Here is a 12,380-nt window from a genome sequence, read left to right on the forward strand (position 1 = left end):
CCCCACTGCTGAAAGAATTGCACTGGCTGCCCATTTGCTACCAGGCCAAGTTCAAGGTTCTAGTTTTGGCGTACAAAGCCCTATACAGCTTGGGACTAGGATACCTGAAAGACCGTCTTACCCCTTATATACCCAGCCGATCACTGCGCTCTGCATGTGAGGGCCTCCTGCAGATACCATCTTATCAGGAGGTTCGTTCTGTACAATATAGGAAATGGACTTTTAGTGTGGTGGCAGCTACCCTGTGGAATTCCCTCTCCTTAAATATTAGGCAGGGGGCATCTCTGCTATCTTTTCAGCACCTTTTAAAGACTTTGCTCTTTCAACAAGCCTTTTCAGTTGAGACCTATCCCAGTCTGCGTCTGTGTTAGAATTGCTTTTAATATGTCTTTTAATATCTTTAACCCTTTTTGAAAAAATATTTTTAATTTTTTTTTAATGTTTTCAACATTGTTTTGTATTAATGTATTTTAAGGTCTTTTTATGATGTTTTAAAGTGTTTTTAGTGTTTCTGTTTGCCGCCCTGGGCTCCTGCTGAAAGGATGGGTGGGGTATAAATAAAATAATAAATAAATAAACCCAGCAGCAAAAAAGTGGGGTGTGCATGGAGGGCCAAGATGTGTGGTTTTATTTTAGCCCAAGGTAGGGGAAGAGGAGGAAAAGAGAGGAACAAAAATACATTCGGGAGTGGGAAGAAAATGTGTATCTCTGTGTGATGGTGTTTCAGCTTTTAATGATGTTGTGAATGTGTGTGCCTGTAGTGTATGGTGACGTGAAATGCAAATCAGCATGCCTAAGAATGTATGTATGGTGCAGCCAATACCAGAGGTCAGAGTCAGAAATGTCCATGCTTGTTTTTTCCCTAAAACTCATAAACTGTGTCCAAATGTAGTTATTCTGGGTCTTAGTATGGCAGCCAAGAAGGGAAACTCAGCAAAGGAAGTTCCTTATCTTATAACATGATGATGATGAAAACTGCTTAAATGGGCTAAAACCCCTCTCTTTTTATAACATTCTAGGTATGTGTTGAAGGAGGAGGGGGTGACACAGGGAGATGGAAGATGGGGGTAGGAAAATCCTTACCTTCTAGAAGGTGACGAAGTTTAAAAGGTTCCAAATTCCTATGCAAAATGAGTGCCTGACCTTCTTAGACAATGTGAATTACTTCATTTACAAAAAACAGGCTTTATCTTAACCCAGCAGCAAAAAAGTCTCCAGAGAAAGAGAGGGGGAAGCCTATGTACCCAGCAGTTTTAAAAAGTTTGTTTTTCTTTATTGCTGTAGGGATTCCTGAGTGAGCTGTTATGCAGGCCCCAATAAGTGTCAACTACAAGCAAGCCTTTATTAGTTCCTACTTCAAGCCAAGACAAATTGTGGAGAGTGAGAATTCAGTAATTGCAGAAGACGAGACAGTGAAGCCTGATGATAGCATCCCATGCACATCATCAAGCAGGAGATAAACATGGAGACACTGAATTCAGCAATTAAAGCAATACCTCTGAGAGTGAGAAAGGGCAGTCAAATGGTGACAGTGATAGAGAAGCAGAAAGCAGTATTCAAGTCTGGCCAGATTATTCTATAATTTTAGAATGTTGTATAATTTTAGAAGGGGGAGTGGCTGTGATTATCATGAAGGGACCCTGCACTTCCAAATTTGCCACTACACTACTGGCTCTGACACTTTTTTTAAAATGTACAACTGCTTGGCAGAGGCAGGGGGAGAAGTGACAGGGAACAGAGAGGAACCCACTGTTTTTTCTCCTCCATTCGCCCCTTGCCAGTGCCCACCCTGGATATCAAATATGTTTTCCTTTTGCAAATATGCCTTTGAACCTGGCAAGGGGAAATGCTGCTGTGCTGTGTTTTTTGTTTTGTTTTTGTTTTAAGTGAAAAAAGGAGGCAAGGAAAGAATTAAGCACCATCCTTTCTCCGTCTGTTCTGCACCCCACCAAAAAAGTGGCTTTGAATTTTGGGGAAAAGTATGTCAAAAATGTTGTGCACGCATGCTGGTATGTAATGCATGCTTTACCCATTCTGGTATAGGACACTACCATTGTCGAAATATGGCTTCACTGAACTTATGTGACCGAGGGGTTGTGATGCTCTCTTTTCCCAAGCCTACATCTTATCTCTCACCTGTCTCCTGCCCATTGGCTGTTTACAAGCTCCCCCCCCCAAAAAAATATTAAGTTGCTTTGCACAGTTCTCCTCCTACCTTAAATATCCACGGGATAGTAGATTTGGGGAGGCAATTGTTTCTGCTCTGATTTCACCCCTGAGCTATCAAAAGTGGGGAGATGAAACTGGCAAGATAGGAGAGAATGGAGGTCTGTGCTGAAAAATGTGAGCACTAAGCCTTCAGAAAGTTAGGGAGAGCTCCAAGGCTTGTATGCAGCCAATAGGCAGGTGACAGCTGAGTGATGATAGGATGGAGTCTTAGGAAATGACAGATCTATGAAAATAGGGGAAGAATTGTTTGTTGTTTAAGTGCTAGATGAGAATTACCTCCCCTATCCCCCGAGATATAATGGAGGGGTGTTCAGCATATAATATTTGCAATAGTTGACCTTCGTTTTTATTGTATTTTTAATGGTTTTTACTGTACTTTTGAAAAACTTCTTGTGAACCGCGTTGAAGTTTTTAAATGAAGTAGCGGTATACAAATATGTTTATAAATAAATAAAATACAAATATAAATATTTCAAATATTAAATTAAAAACCTTTAAAGAGGTCACAAAAAGGCATGGATAGTTTACTTAATTGTGACTATTTCTATTGTGACTATTCCAGACAGTCACTATTTTTTGGTGGAATTCAATCACCTACTTGCAAATTCAAGATGTGCAATTATAGCTGAATGGGAGGTCTTGTGCATGAAACCTGCTTCCGCCAAAGGACTGGACTTTTTCCAGTAAGGAAAGTGGTAGGAAAATACACTGGAAAGTGTGGGATAACAGTTGCTTTAATGCAACATCGTCTAGCCTCCCTCCAAACAAATCAGAATGAATATTCATTAAATATCCGTTATCTAATCTCTCTGCAAACAAATCAGGATGAATGCTCAATAAATGGGTCATCTGGAGGTGCTCTAGGACTTGAGGTTGACCCATACATCTAGGCTGCGCTCACACAGTGGCTCCTACGAGTATGTGTGGCTGCTGATGGGGGTTTGCAACCTAGCCAGGATTATGTGCATCACAGCAGCTTGGAAAGGCTGCTGCAATTGTGCAAACTGTGAGGATTGTATGTTACCCTCTATGTAGAAACACTGATTTATACAATTGCCACCTCCTCCATGCAATCTGTCATGGCCCCGTCAGAGGACTCCTCAGATGAGGACGACTCGGGAGTAACAGCAGCAGACCCAGGAGCAGCAGGAGACACGGAGGAGCCTCCTGAGAATCCAGATCCTTCTGCCCCTCAGCTGCAGAGCACCCCAGGGACAGCAGAGGCCCTGCAGCCAGACACAGACAGTGAACAGGATACTCCCCCCTCACCTGCAGAACATAGACAGCAGAAGGTCAGGCAGAAGAGAGGCAGGCCTGTCTCCTTAAGGCCCAAACGCTGAGGGCTCACACCTGCTGTCCATCGTGCTCTTTATAAGGCACACCTTGGCTGCAGCTTGTTGCTGACTGCAACGTCAGACGTGGCTTTGTGTAGACCTAGTTTCCCTGCAGCATCTCTTTGACTGACCTCCTTGGCAATTGATCCCGGACCTCCACTGACCTCGCTTCTGGACTTCTGACTCGGCAAGTACGCTTCGGATAGGCCTGGCAGATTTACAACCCGACTGCTGGCTAAGGACTTTCCTTCCCTGCCAAAGACCCAGGAATTTCCAGCCCCCCCTGACACTGCTGATGCAGTGTAGAGCTAACACAATCCTAGCTGGGCTGCCGGCTGTCCTGCATACTCTGGAGACTGTTGTGTGGGGACTGCTGGCTCTACGAACCAGCCTTTTAGTTACAACTTACTTTTGCCAGATTGTGCCAATTGTCAGGACAGACCCTAAGTGGATAGCATGAAGGGGGCTTCCAGACTGTTTTGGGGTGGGATGTGATCACATACCAGCAAATTCAGGGTGCACAATGAAAGCTGCTATAGGGCCCCCCCAGACTGGTGTTTTATTGCAGGTGTATTCTAAAACATGTTCTTGCCCCAGTAATAGTCCATTGTATTGTATTGTGTACTGCCCTCAAGTCGATTCTGACTTATGGCGACCCTATGAATAGGGTTTTCATGAGGCTGAGAGGCAGTGACTGGCCCAAGGTCACCCAGTGAGCTTCATGGCTATGTGGGGATTTGAATCCTGGTCTCCCAGGTCATAGTCCAACACCTTAACCACTACAGAGGTGGATTTATTCTGCTTTAGTTTGTTCTGGAATACTTCCCCAATGCTACCATATTACTGCTGTCCAGAGGGGCTATAGTGCAACAAAAGCAGGACAAAAAGTAAAACAGAACATCTGCAGTATAAAAAATTATGGGATTTTAGCAGGAAGTTACAGGTGACACATTGCCTGGAAATGAAGCAGTTTGACCACCTCAAAACCTTTACAGGCACAAACAGTATTGAAAGCAGGATAGCATATGACTGCCCCAATAGCATCATGAGCACAAATCATCATGAATGTGCAATAAAAAGAATGTCTGGAGGGGCCCTTGGAGCTCTTGTGCAACTAACTTTCTTCTCCAAAAAACCCTGGACTTTGCATTGGAATGTGTGAGACAACACTTGCTTGACACAACAGTTGTAAAACCCCCATGCAAACAAATCAGAATGAATGCTCAATAAGTAGGTGATGTTGTCTAACCTCCCCACAAACTATGCACAAACAAATCTGGATGAATGCTCAATAAACAGGTCATCTGGAAGTGACCAAATTCATAACGGAGCTGGATTGTGTGTCGTAGGTTATGACACTGTGTTGACACTAGGTTATAACTATCTATGCACTGCAGCAGTTTTCATTTCATTCACAGAGGTGGATAATGAAATTCAGTTCTGGCATATAATCATGCCAGTGAAATGTGAATTTATTGGAGAAAAACCTCCAGCTATTATTTTCTTAGCTCTCTCCCTCTGTGGGTTGCTCATGGTCTTGGTGGGGGAGAGTACCATTTACTACTCTTCTTTTTTTAAGCAGGCAGTGAGGCAATTTCCTAAATTTGCTGGTAATCCAATCTGCAGGGGGGGGGAGAGTAATGGATTCAGAACCCAAAGTCAACAGAACACAAGCAACTGACAAAATAATCAGGCTTAAGAGGCCAACACTGGATTTCTTATGCAGTCCAAATTTTGGAATGCATAATTATTAGAAAAAGCATCTCTCTTTTGTGCTCTTGTACACTTGACTTTTCAGTCAGGAAAACACATATTGTGGCTAGTCCTTACACAAATCAGGGGTATGCATCACGTGGATAATACCATTAGGAGCAAAGCATATAAGCAGGTAAGGTTCTCATGCCCTCTTCTTCCTCTTGGAGTAGCTTCTGCTTTTCTAATATGAATTGGGCTATTTCAGTGGCAGGATAAAGTGCTAAATGCTGTTTACTGTTTCATAAGAGTCCAAACGAAGTGTTTTCGGCTCTTTTACGACAACCATGCCAGGTAGGCCAGGCCTCTTTTCTTCATATGGCCTACAGGAGAGCTGATACTTAAGCTCACCCAGTGAACTGGGATTTGAATGAGAGACTTCTATCATATGCTTTTGATTAGGAAACTCTACCAACTCTCACACAAAATCTGCATGAGGACAGCAGTGCATACATACAGAAAGTCATAGAAAAGGAAACACACTGTGCACACATATATTCCTTTGAATAGGCTACCACATGCTTCATAGGCTGAAAACAAAACTCTTAGTATCTTCACAGATCATTAATCTTTCCATGTAACCACAAACAATGCACAGTGCAAACTCAAAGAATCATTTCCTAGTATTGTTGCTTGGGGGTGTGTGTGTTAAGAGCAATTTAACAGTGATTGCTATTTATACACACCCCATTCTCCCAAAGCCATTTGTGTTCTCTCTCTCTCTCCCTCTCTCCCAAAATGAAAAGAATAAGAACAAATGAGTTTTCTGTATCTCTAGTGAGTACTTCAAGTTTCCTCTTCTCTCTCTGTCGTTCTTTTTCTAAGAGTTAAATGTGCAGAAAAGGAAAGGGAGGAAAAAAACTAAGCTAGACTTTATGTCTGTACTTGGCGGGATCCATTAAATTACTGCTGGATGTTTTTAATTATGCCACGCATAAATGGCTCCACACAACAGCATTTGAATCCAAATGCGAAGTCTCATTTATGTGTGCTCTGCATTAGCTCTGCAATGCGCTGCCTGGCACTTGTCGGTGGTGGCCCCATTGCGGCACCTTAGCAGCCTGGGATTTGTTCTTTTTCAAGTTGAAGGATGGGAGCTCATGCTGGCAAAGGGGAAAGGAGATGGGTCATAAAACAAAGCTAAGCGGCTCACTGGAGCCAGCAGTACTGGGGATCTGGTTAATTGCTCAAAAATGAAAAAGATTCAGGATTTTTCATGAAATCCCATAGGTGCACTTGCCAAGCCTCAAATATTAGATTGAATTACAGTTTCTAATTCTTTCCCCCCATTTTACCCACAGCCATGTGTCTTATTTCTTCTAAAGGCTCTTCCACTTTTGCAGAGCATTCACTGGAAAGGGGGTAAACTGAGTATTAGGCTCTGCTTTTCAGCCTGCTACTTGCTTTACCCAGTGAAATTTCTTTATTCCTAATCTTTTCTCCTGCAATGAGCAATACTTTGTGGGCAGCTACTCCTTATTCTCCCAGATCTTGAGGGTTATTCATTCTCTTTTCTCGTGTGTATAATTTTTCCATGGACCTTTCACAGAGCTTACGATAGACAGCTGATTGACACATGCAGGATGAACTCCTTCAGGCTGTAGATGAAGAAGTGTATTGGAAAGCATCTCCATTGGAGAAAGAATGCAGAATGTTACAACCCTCCTGAAAGAATTCCATGCAGAATGTTACAACCTTCCCGACAGCTGTTGTATCCATTTGTTTAGCCCAGGAGAGTAGAGGAGAAGACACACAACCAGAAAATTCAAACTTGGTGAAAACCAGAGGTGGGGAACCTCCAGCCTGAGCCCCCAGAGCACACTCAGTTGTCCCACACCTGAGATCATATGTGTCTGGAGGCAGTGATGGGCTGGATGTGGCCCAACAAACTGAAGCTGAATCTTGAAAATACAGAAGTGTTATGTGTTGCAAGTTCTCAAGTCCACGAGATGGGAAGATGGCCTGTTCTTGATGGGGTTGCACTTCCCTAGAAGGAGCAGGTTTGTAGATTGAGAGTACTCCTCGATCCCCCATTGTCACTGGAGGCTCAGGTGGCCTTGGTGGCTAGGAGTGCGTATTTCCAGCTCCAGCTGGTTCACCAGCTATGGCCCCTTTTGGACAGAGATAACTTGGCAACACTACTCCATGCTCTGGTAACTTCCAAATTGGATTACTGCAATGCACTCTACGTGGGGCTGCCCTTGAAGACAACTCAGAAATTTCAACTGGTCCAAAATGCAGAGGCCAGATTACTGGCTGGGATTCCTTATAACAGTTGCATTGGTTGCATTTCCAGACCCAATGCAAGGTGCTCACCCTAGTGTTGAAAGCCCTTAATGACTTAGGTCCCAAATATCTCAGAGGCTGTCTCCTTCACTACACAGACCTTCTGGGGAGCTAAAATCAGAAGAGGGGGACTTCTTGGTTCTTCCACCAGCCTCTGAAGTCTGGGGGATGGTGGTCCATGAGAGAGCTTTATCTGTGGCAGCCCCTAAGTTGTGGAACTCCCTCCCCACAGAGGTGTGTCCGGCAGCTTCGCTATATAGTTTTTGGTGAGTGATAAATACATACCTCTTTTCCCTGGCCTTCGACTCCTAAGATATATGTTTTCAGAACCCACCCCATTCTTGTGATTGAAATGTGTTTTAATTCTTTTTAATATTGTATTTTAGATTTTGTAAGCCGCCCTGGGACCTATTGGGTGGGCAATAAATATAAATAATAAATAAATAACAACATAATTTCAGAATGGGAGCAGGTAAAGATACAGCAGCCAATGCACAATAGGGAGACTTACAGTGTGCTCCTGACTATGCATTAGCAAGGGAGGCCTGCTGTCACCGCCAATCAGCTGACTGATGGTGACAGCAAGCCAGCGAGAATCAGCCAGCTGATCCAAGGAGAAAAGCAGAGCTTGAAGTAAGCACCTATCTGTTGTGGCATTGGCTGTGCTACTGAGCTCCCCATGCAGAACTCAGTAGCCCAGCTGGCACCTGCAGAAAGCAGAGCTTGAAGTAAGTGTTTATTAGCTGATAGATACTTACTTCAAACTCCCTGGAATCAGCTGTGCTACTGACTTTCCCATGAGGAACTCTGTAGCCAGCCAGTCCTTGAAGGTCTTGCATAGAGCTCCTCAGGGCTTTGAAGCATTGCCAATCAGCTGATTGGTGGCACTTCAAAGCGCTGGGCCAGGGCTGTTTGCAAGCCCTGCATGCCATTTGAAGTCCTAACAACTATCAACGTGCCCCATCACTGACATTGTGATGGCAGGTGATGGACAGGTGGTTGACCACACCCACTTATCAAATTAGACCCACAAGGGGTAAGGGAGATAAGGTCTGCTGCCCAGATCCAGTTTCCCACCTCTTGCATAAAGAATTACACACATGCCCACAGCATCCCTGGAAGCATGGCTGCAGTCTACCAATCAAAGACTGCGCTGGTGTTGATGCCCACCAAATACCCACACAGCCAATAAACTCATGAATATGGGGGCACATCCTTTTCATTACAACACATGAGATGATATCATAACACCCCACCCCTACCCCATAAACCCAGTGGTACAACCAGCAATAATCTTGCTGTTGTCAGTCTCCAGACATTCTGCCAGGTGGAGGTTAAAATCCTTTTAAGCTGTATACAATCATTGTTTTATGAGCAGAACCCACATAAAGGGGCAAAATGGAGAAGACACATAACACAGCAGCCATGAAGGACCTTGGACAGGATGCCTGCAGACAGCAGACACAGCCTGCCTGGGAGAAGGGTTCAAGATCCACCCAGGGAAGAAAATTCTCTTTTTACAAGCAGCCACGAGGAGGATCAAGGACATGTCAGAAGGGCAGCTATAGATGCACACTGATAGCACCAGCCTCCTGTGGCTGCCTCCAGAATTGCATGGACATAGGGCATGTTGCTGGAAAACAGATGATGGGAGTTATGAGCCCTACCAAGGTGAAGCGGTGAATATAGTCCCATTCTTCTTTTGCATGCCTAGTTGAAAAAAGAGAGAGTCCTGCCAGGGGCAAAAGAAAGGGAGCTCCCAGGATTCAACCTCCACAGAGAAATTCTCTGCCCACTTAGCTACAGCAGCAGAGTTCCATCATGGCACATCGTGGAGCAAAGCAAACTGGGTGCAACAGTTCATGATATACACGCAGGGAGTCCCAGGCTTGATTTCAGAGTACAACCCTGCACTAGTGAAGAAGGGGATGCCCCACCCCACTCCACCTAGGCACACCTGAGCCAATCAGCAGAAGCTCACGATAGACCAACAGCTTGACTCTTGCATGGGTTGACCACTTCTTCTGGCCTCTCCTGGCAACCCATGTGACCAGTCAACCCCCACTATTTTGACAGATAGGTCAGCCCTGCCAGTTAGAATCCTGGCATGATTTATTGGCCATCCCCTGTTGATGTGTGTGCGTTGTTGCGTGAAACAGCATACGTTACATTGGAGTTAAGTTGAGCAAGAAACATCACAGAGGCATTAGATCAGGTTAAGAGTCTTTACTACAAGACATTATGGCTTAAGGCTTTAAGATTACATGTAGAGTTGCTCCCCCCCCCTAGGAGAGAAGTTCTCAGTTCAAAGACATGACACAGAAGACACAGCTCAACACAGATAGCTGCTAGAACTCTCCCAGCCTATCTTGATGCTACCATGGCAACGGCCTTGGCTGTCCATTCCCAGACATAACTCCTTCTAGCTACAGATTTCCAGACTTGCAGACTTGATGGAAAAATAAACTCAGTGACAGTACAGTTCAATGGTCAACAATCCCCCTTTTCCCCATCATGTCTGTAATTCATGACAACAATAACAATAATACATTTCTACAATACATCTTGCAATACAGTTTACATTTCAGTACAGTTCAGAACATCTCTGTACATTTAGCTAACACTTTATTCAATCAAACTTTGGCTGAATACAAGTCAGATATAACGTTTCAGGATCCATTTCAACCTGTTTGTGCATTCCAGGACTGGTCACCACCCCCACTGTGAATCTTTCAGGCGGTTTCCCTATGTTTGATCTTGTAGAACGTCTTAAAGGCACTAGGGCTTCTGCTCTCTCTGCCCCCCCATTTGTGCTTGTGCTTGGCACAGCGTGCCCAGGATCCTCCATTTCCTCAGCCTTGCATTTCTTCGATCTTCGTTTCCCACAAATGAGCTCATTTAACGCATCTCTGAGTGGAATATGTGTGCCCTCCACCTTTATGTCTAGATTTGGCTTAAATGTTTGTGCTTGTGTGTCATCTGACCCTGTAAGAATGACTGTTTCCCTTTGATCCCAAGGCTTTTCTGAGACTTTAATGCTTCTGCTCAGAACTAATTGCTGTGTTTCTGGACACCAAACTCTGAAATATGCATTCTCTTGTGCACTAGGTGCACGTTTGCCACGTCTCTTACCCTGTGGCTTGTCAATTCGGCTGCGATGCACTCTTTCAGGCATCAGCCTGACTGCATTACATGAATACTGTGGCTGTGTGCTTTTAACAGCTGTCTTTTTACAGCTCTGACCGTCATTCTCTTTCCACCCCATTAAACTCAAGGCATCAGCACACTTCACACCCATGGACATTCTAAACTGCCCTTGTGTCATAAAACCCTGACAGACAACTTTGCCTCTTCTTTGCACAAAACATTTCCCTCTGTCAAACAAGACTGAAAATTGACAACTCACCAGTTTTCTTACTGACAATACGTTATGAGCCAATTCTGGTACAAACAAACAATCTGACAGTATTCCAAGTTTATCAAATCTCACCAGCCCTCGGGCTTCCACGTTCTTCTGCGATCCATCCGCAAGTAAAACAAAGTCCTGCTCATCTGTAGACGTGTAAAACAAACTCCTGTCTTTGATTAACATATGGCTCGCACCGCTGTCAAGAATCCAGTTAACAGGTCCTAAATCTTGAGACTTCTGTTTACAAACAAAGTTCACACTTCCCTGCTTCAAGCCTCCTTCCCTGGAGTTGCGCTTGACTGCACAGTCTCTTTGAAGATGCCCACGAGCCCCACAGGCATAACAAGATTTCAGCCGCTGCTGCTCCAGCTTGTTTTCCTGTCTGCAGCTGCTTTCTTCTTTCAGCTTGGCTCTTTGCTTTTCCTCAGCACTTTTCGCCTCTTGTCTCCGCTGCCATTCCTGGGACAGTTTTTCCTCAATAAACGCAACATGCAGACCTCCGTCAGGCATGGCTTCGAAAGCCATGACCATATTATTCCAAGTCCCATCGAGTGAAGCCAGGATCAGATAGGTCTTCTGAAGGTCAGAGTGTTCCATGCCTCGATCCTGCAACTCAGCAAATAGGCGCCTGAATTCCGTGAGATGCTCACTCATTTTGCACTCACCCGTGAAGCGCATCTGGTACAGCTTCCTTGCCAAACACAATTTAGATCCCGCAGTCTGTTGCACATGTAGGGCCTCCAACACGTCCCACATCTGTTTGGCGTTCGTAACATCTCTCACGTGTAACAGTTGAGAGTCTGATAGAGCCAGAAGTATAAAAGCTTGTGCCTTCTGATCTCTACGCGTCCAGGCCGCGGTCAGTACCGTCGGAGGGGGTCCATCTATAATGTCCCATAAATCGTCTTTTATCAGCAAAGCCCGCATCCTCGGCTTCCAGCTGGCATAATTCTTTTCCGTCAATCTTTCCATTGGCAAGCCTCCCCCAGACAGGTTTACAGCCATGTTGCTCACCTCTGTCTGGTACAATCAATCAAGCTGCCCTTTCTGGAACTCCGTCTGCCGTTCAGACCAGCAACTTACTCTTGTGTAATGCGCTGTGGATCTGGTCCCATAACCCTGTTGATGTGTGTGCGTTGTTGCGTGAAACAGCATACGTTACATTGGAGTTAAGTTGAGCAAGAAACATCACAGAGGCATTAGATCAGGTTAAGAGTCTTTACTACAAGACATTATGGCTTAAGGCTTTAAGATTACATGTAGAGTTGCTCCCCCCCCCAGGAGAGAAGTTCTCAGTTCAAAGACATGACACAGAAGACACAGCTCAACACAGATAGCTGCTAGAACTCTCCCAGCCTATCTTGATGCTA

The sequence above is a fragment of the Rhineura floridana genome, chromosome 1 (genome assembly GCF_030035675.1).
Source record: "Rhineura floridana isolate rRhiFlo1 chromosome 1, rRhiFlo1.hap2, whole genome shotgun sequence".
NCBI classification, from domain to species: domain Eukaryota; kingdom Metazoa; phylum Chordata; class Lepidosauria; order Squamata; family Rhineuridae; genus Rhineura; species Rhineura floridana.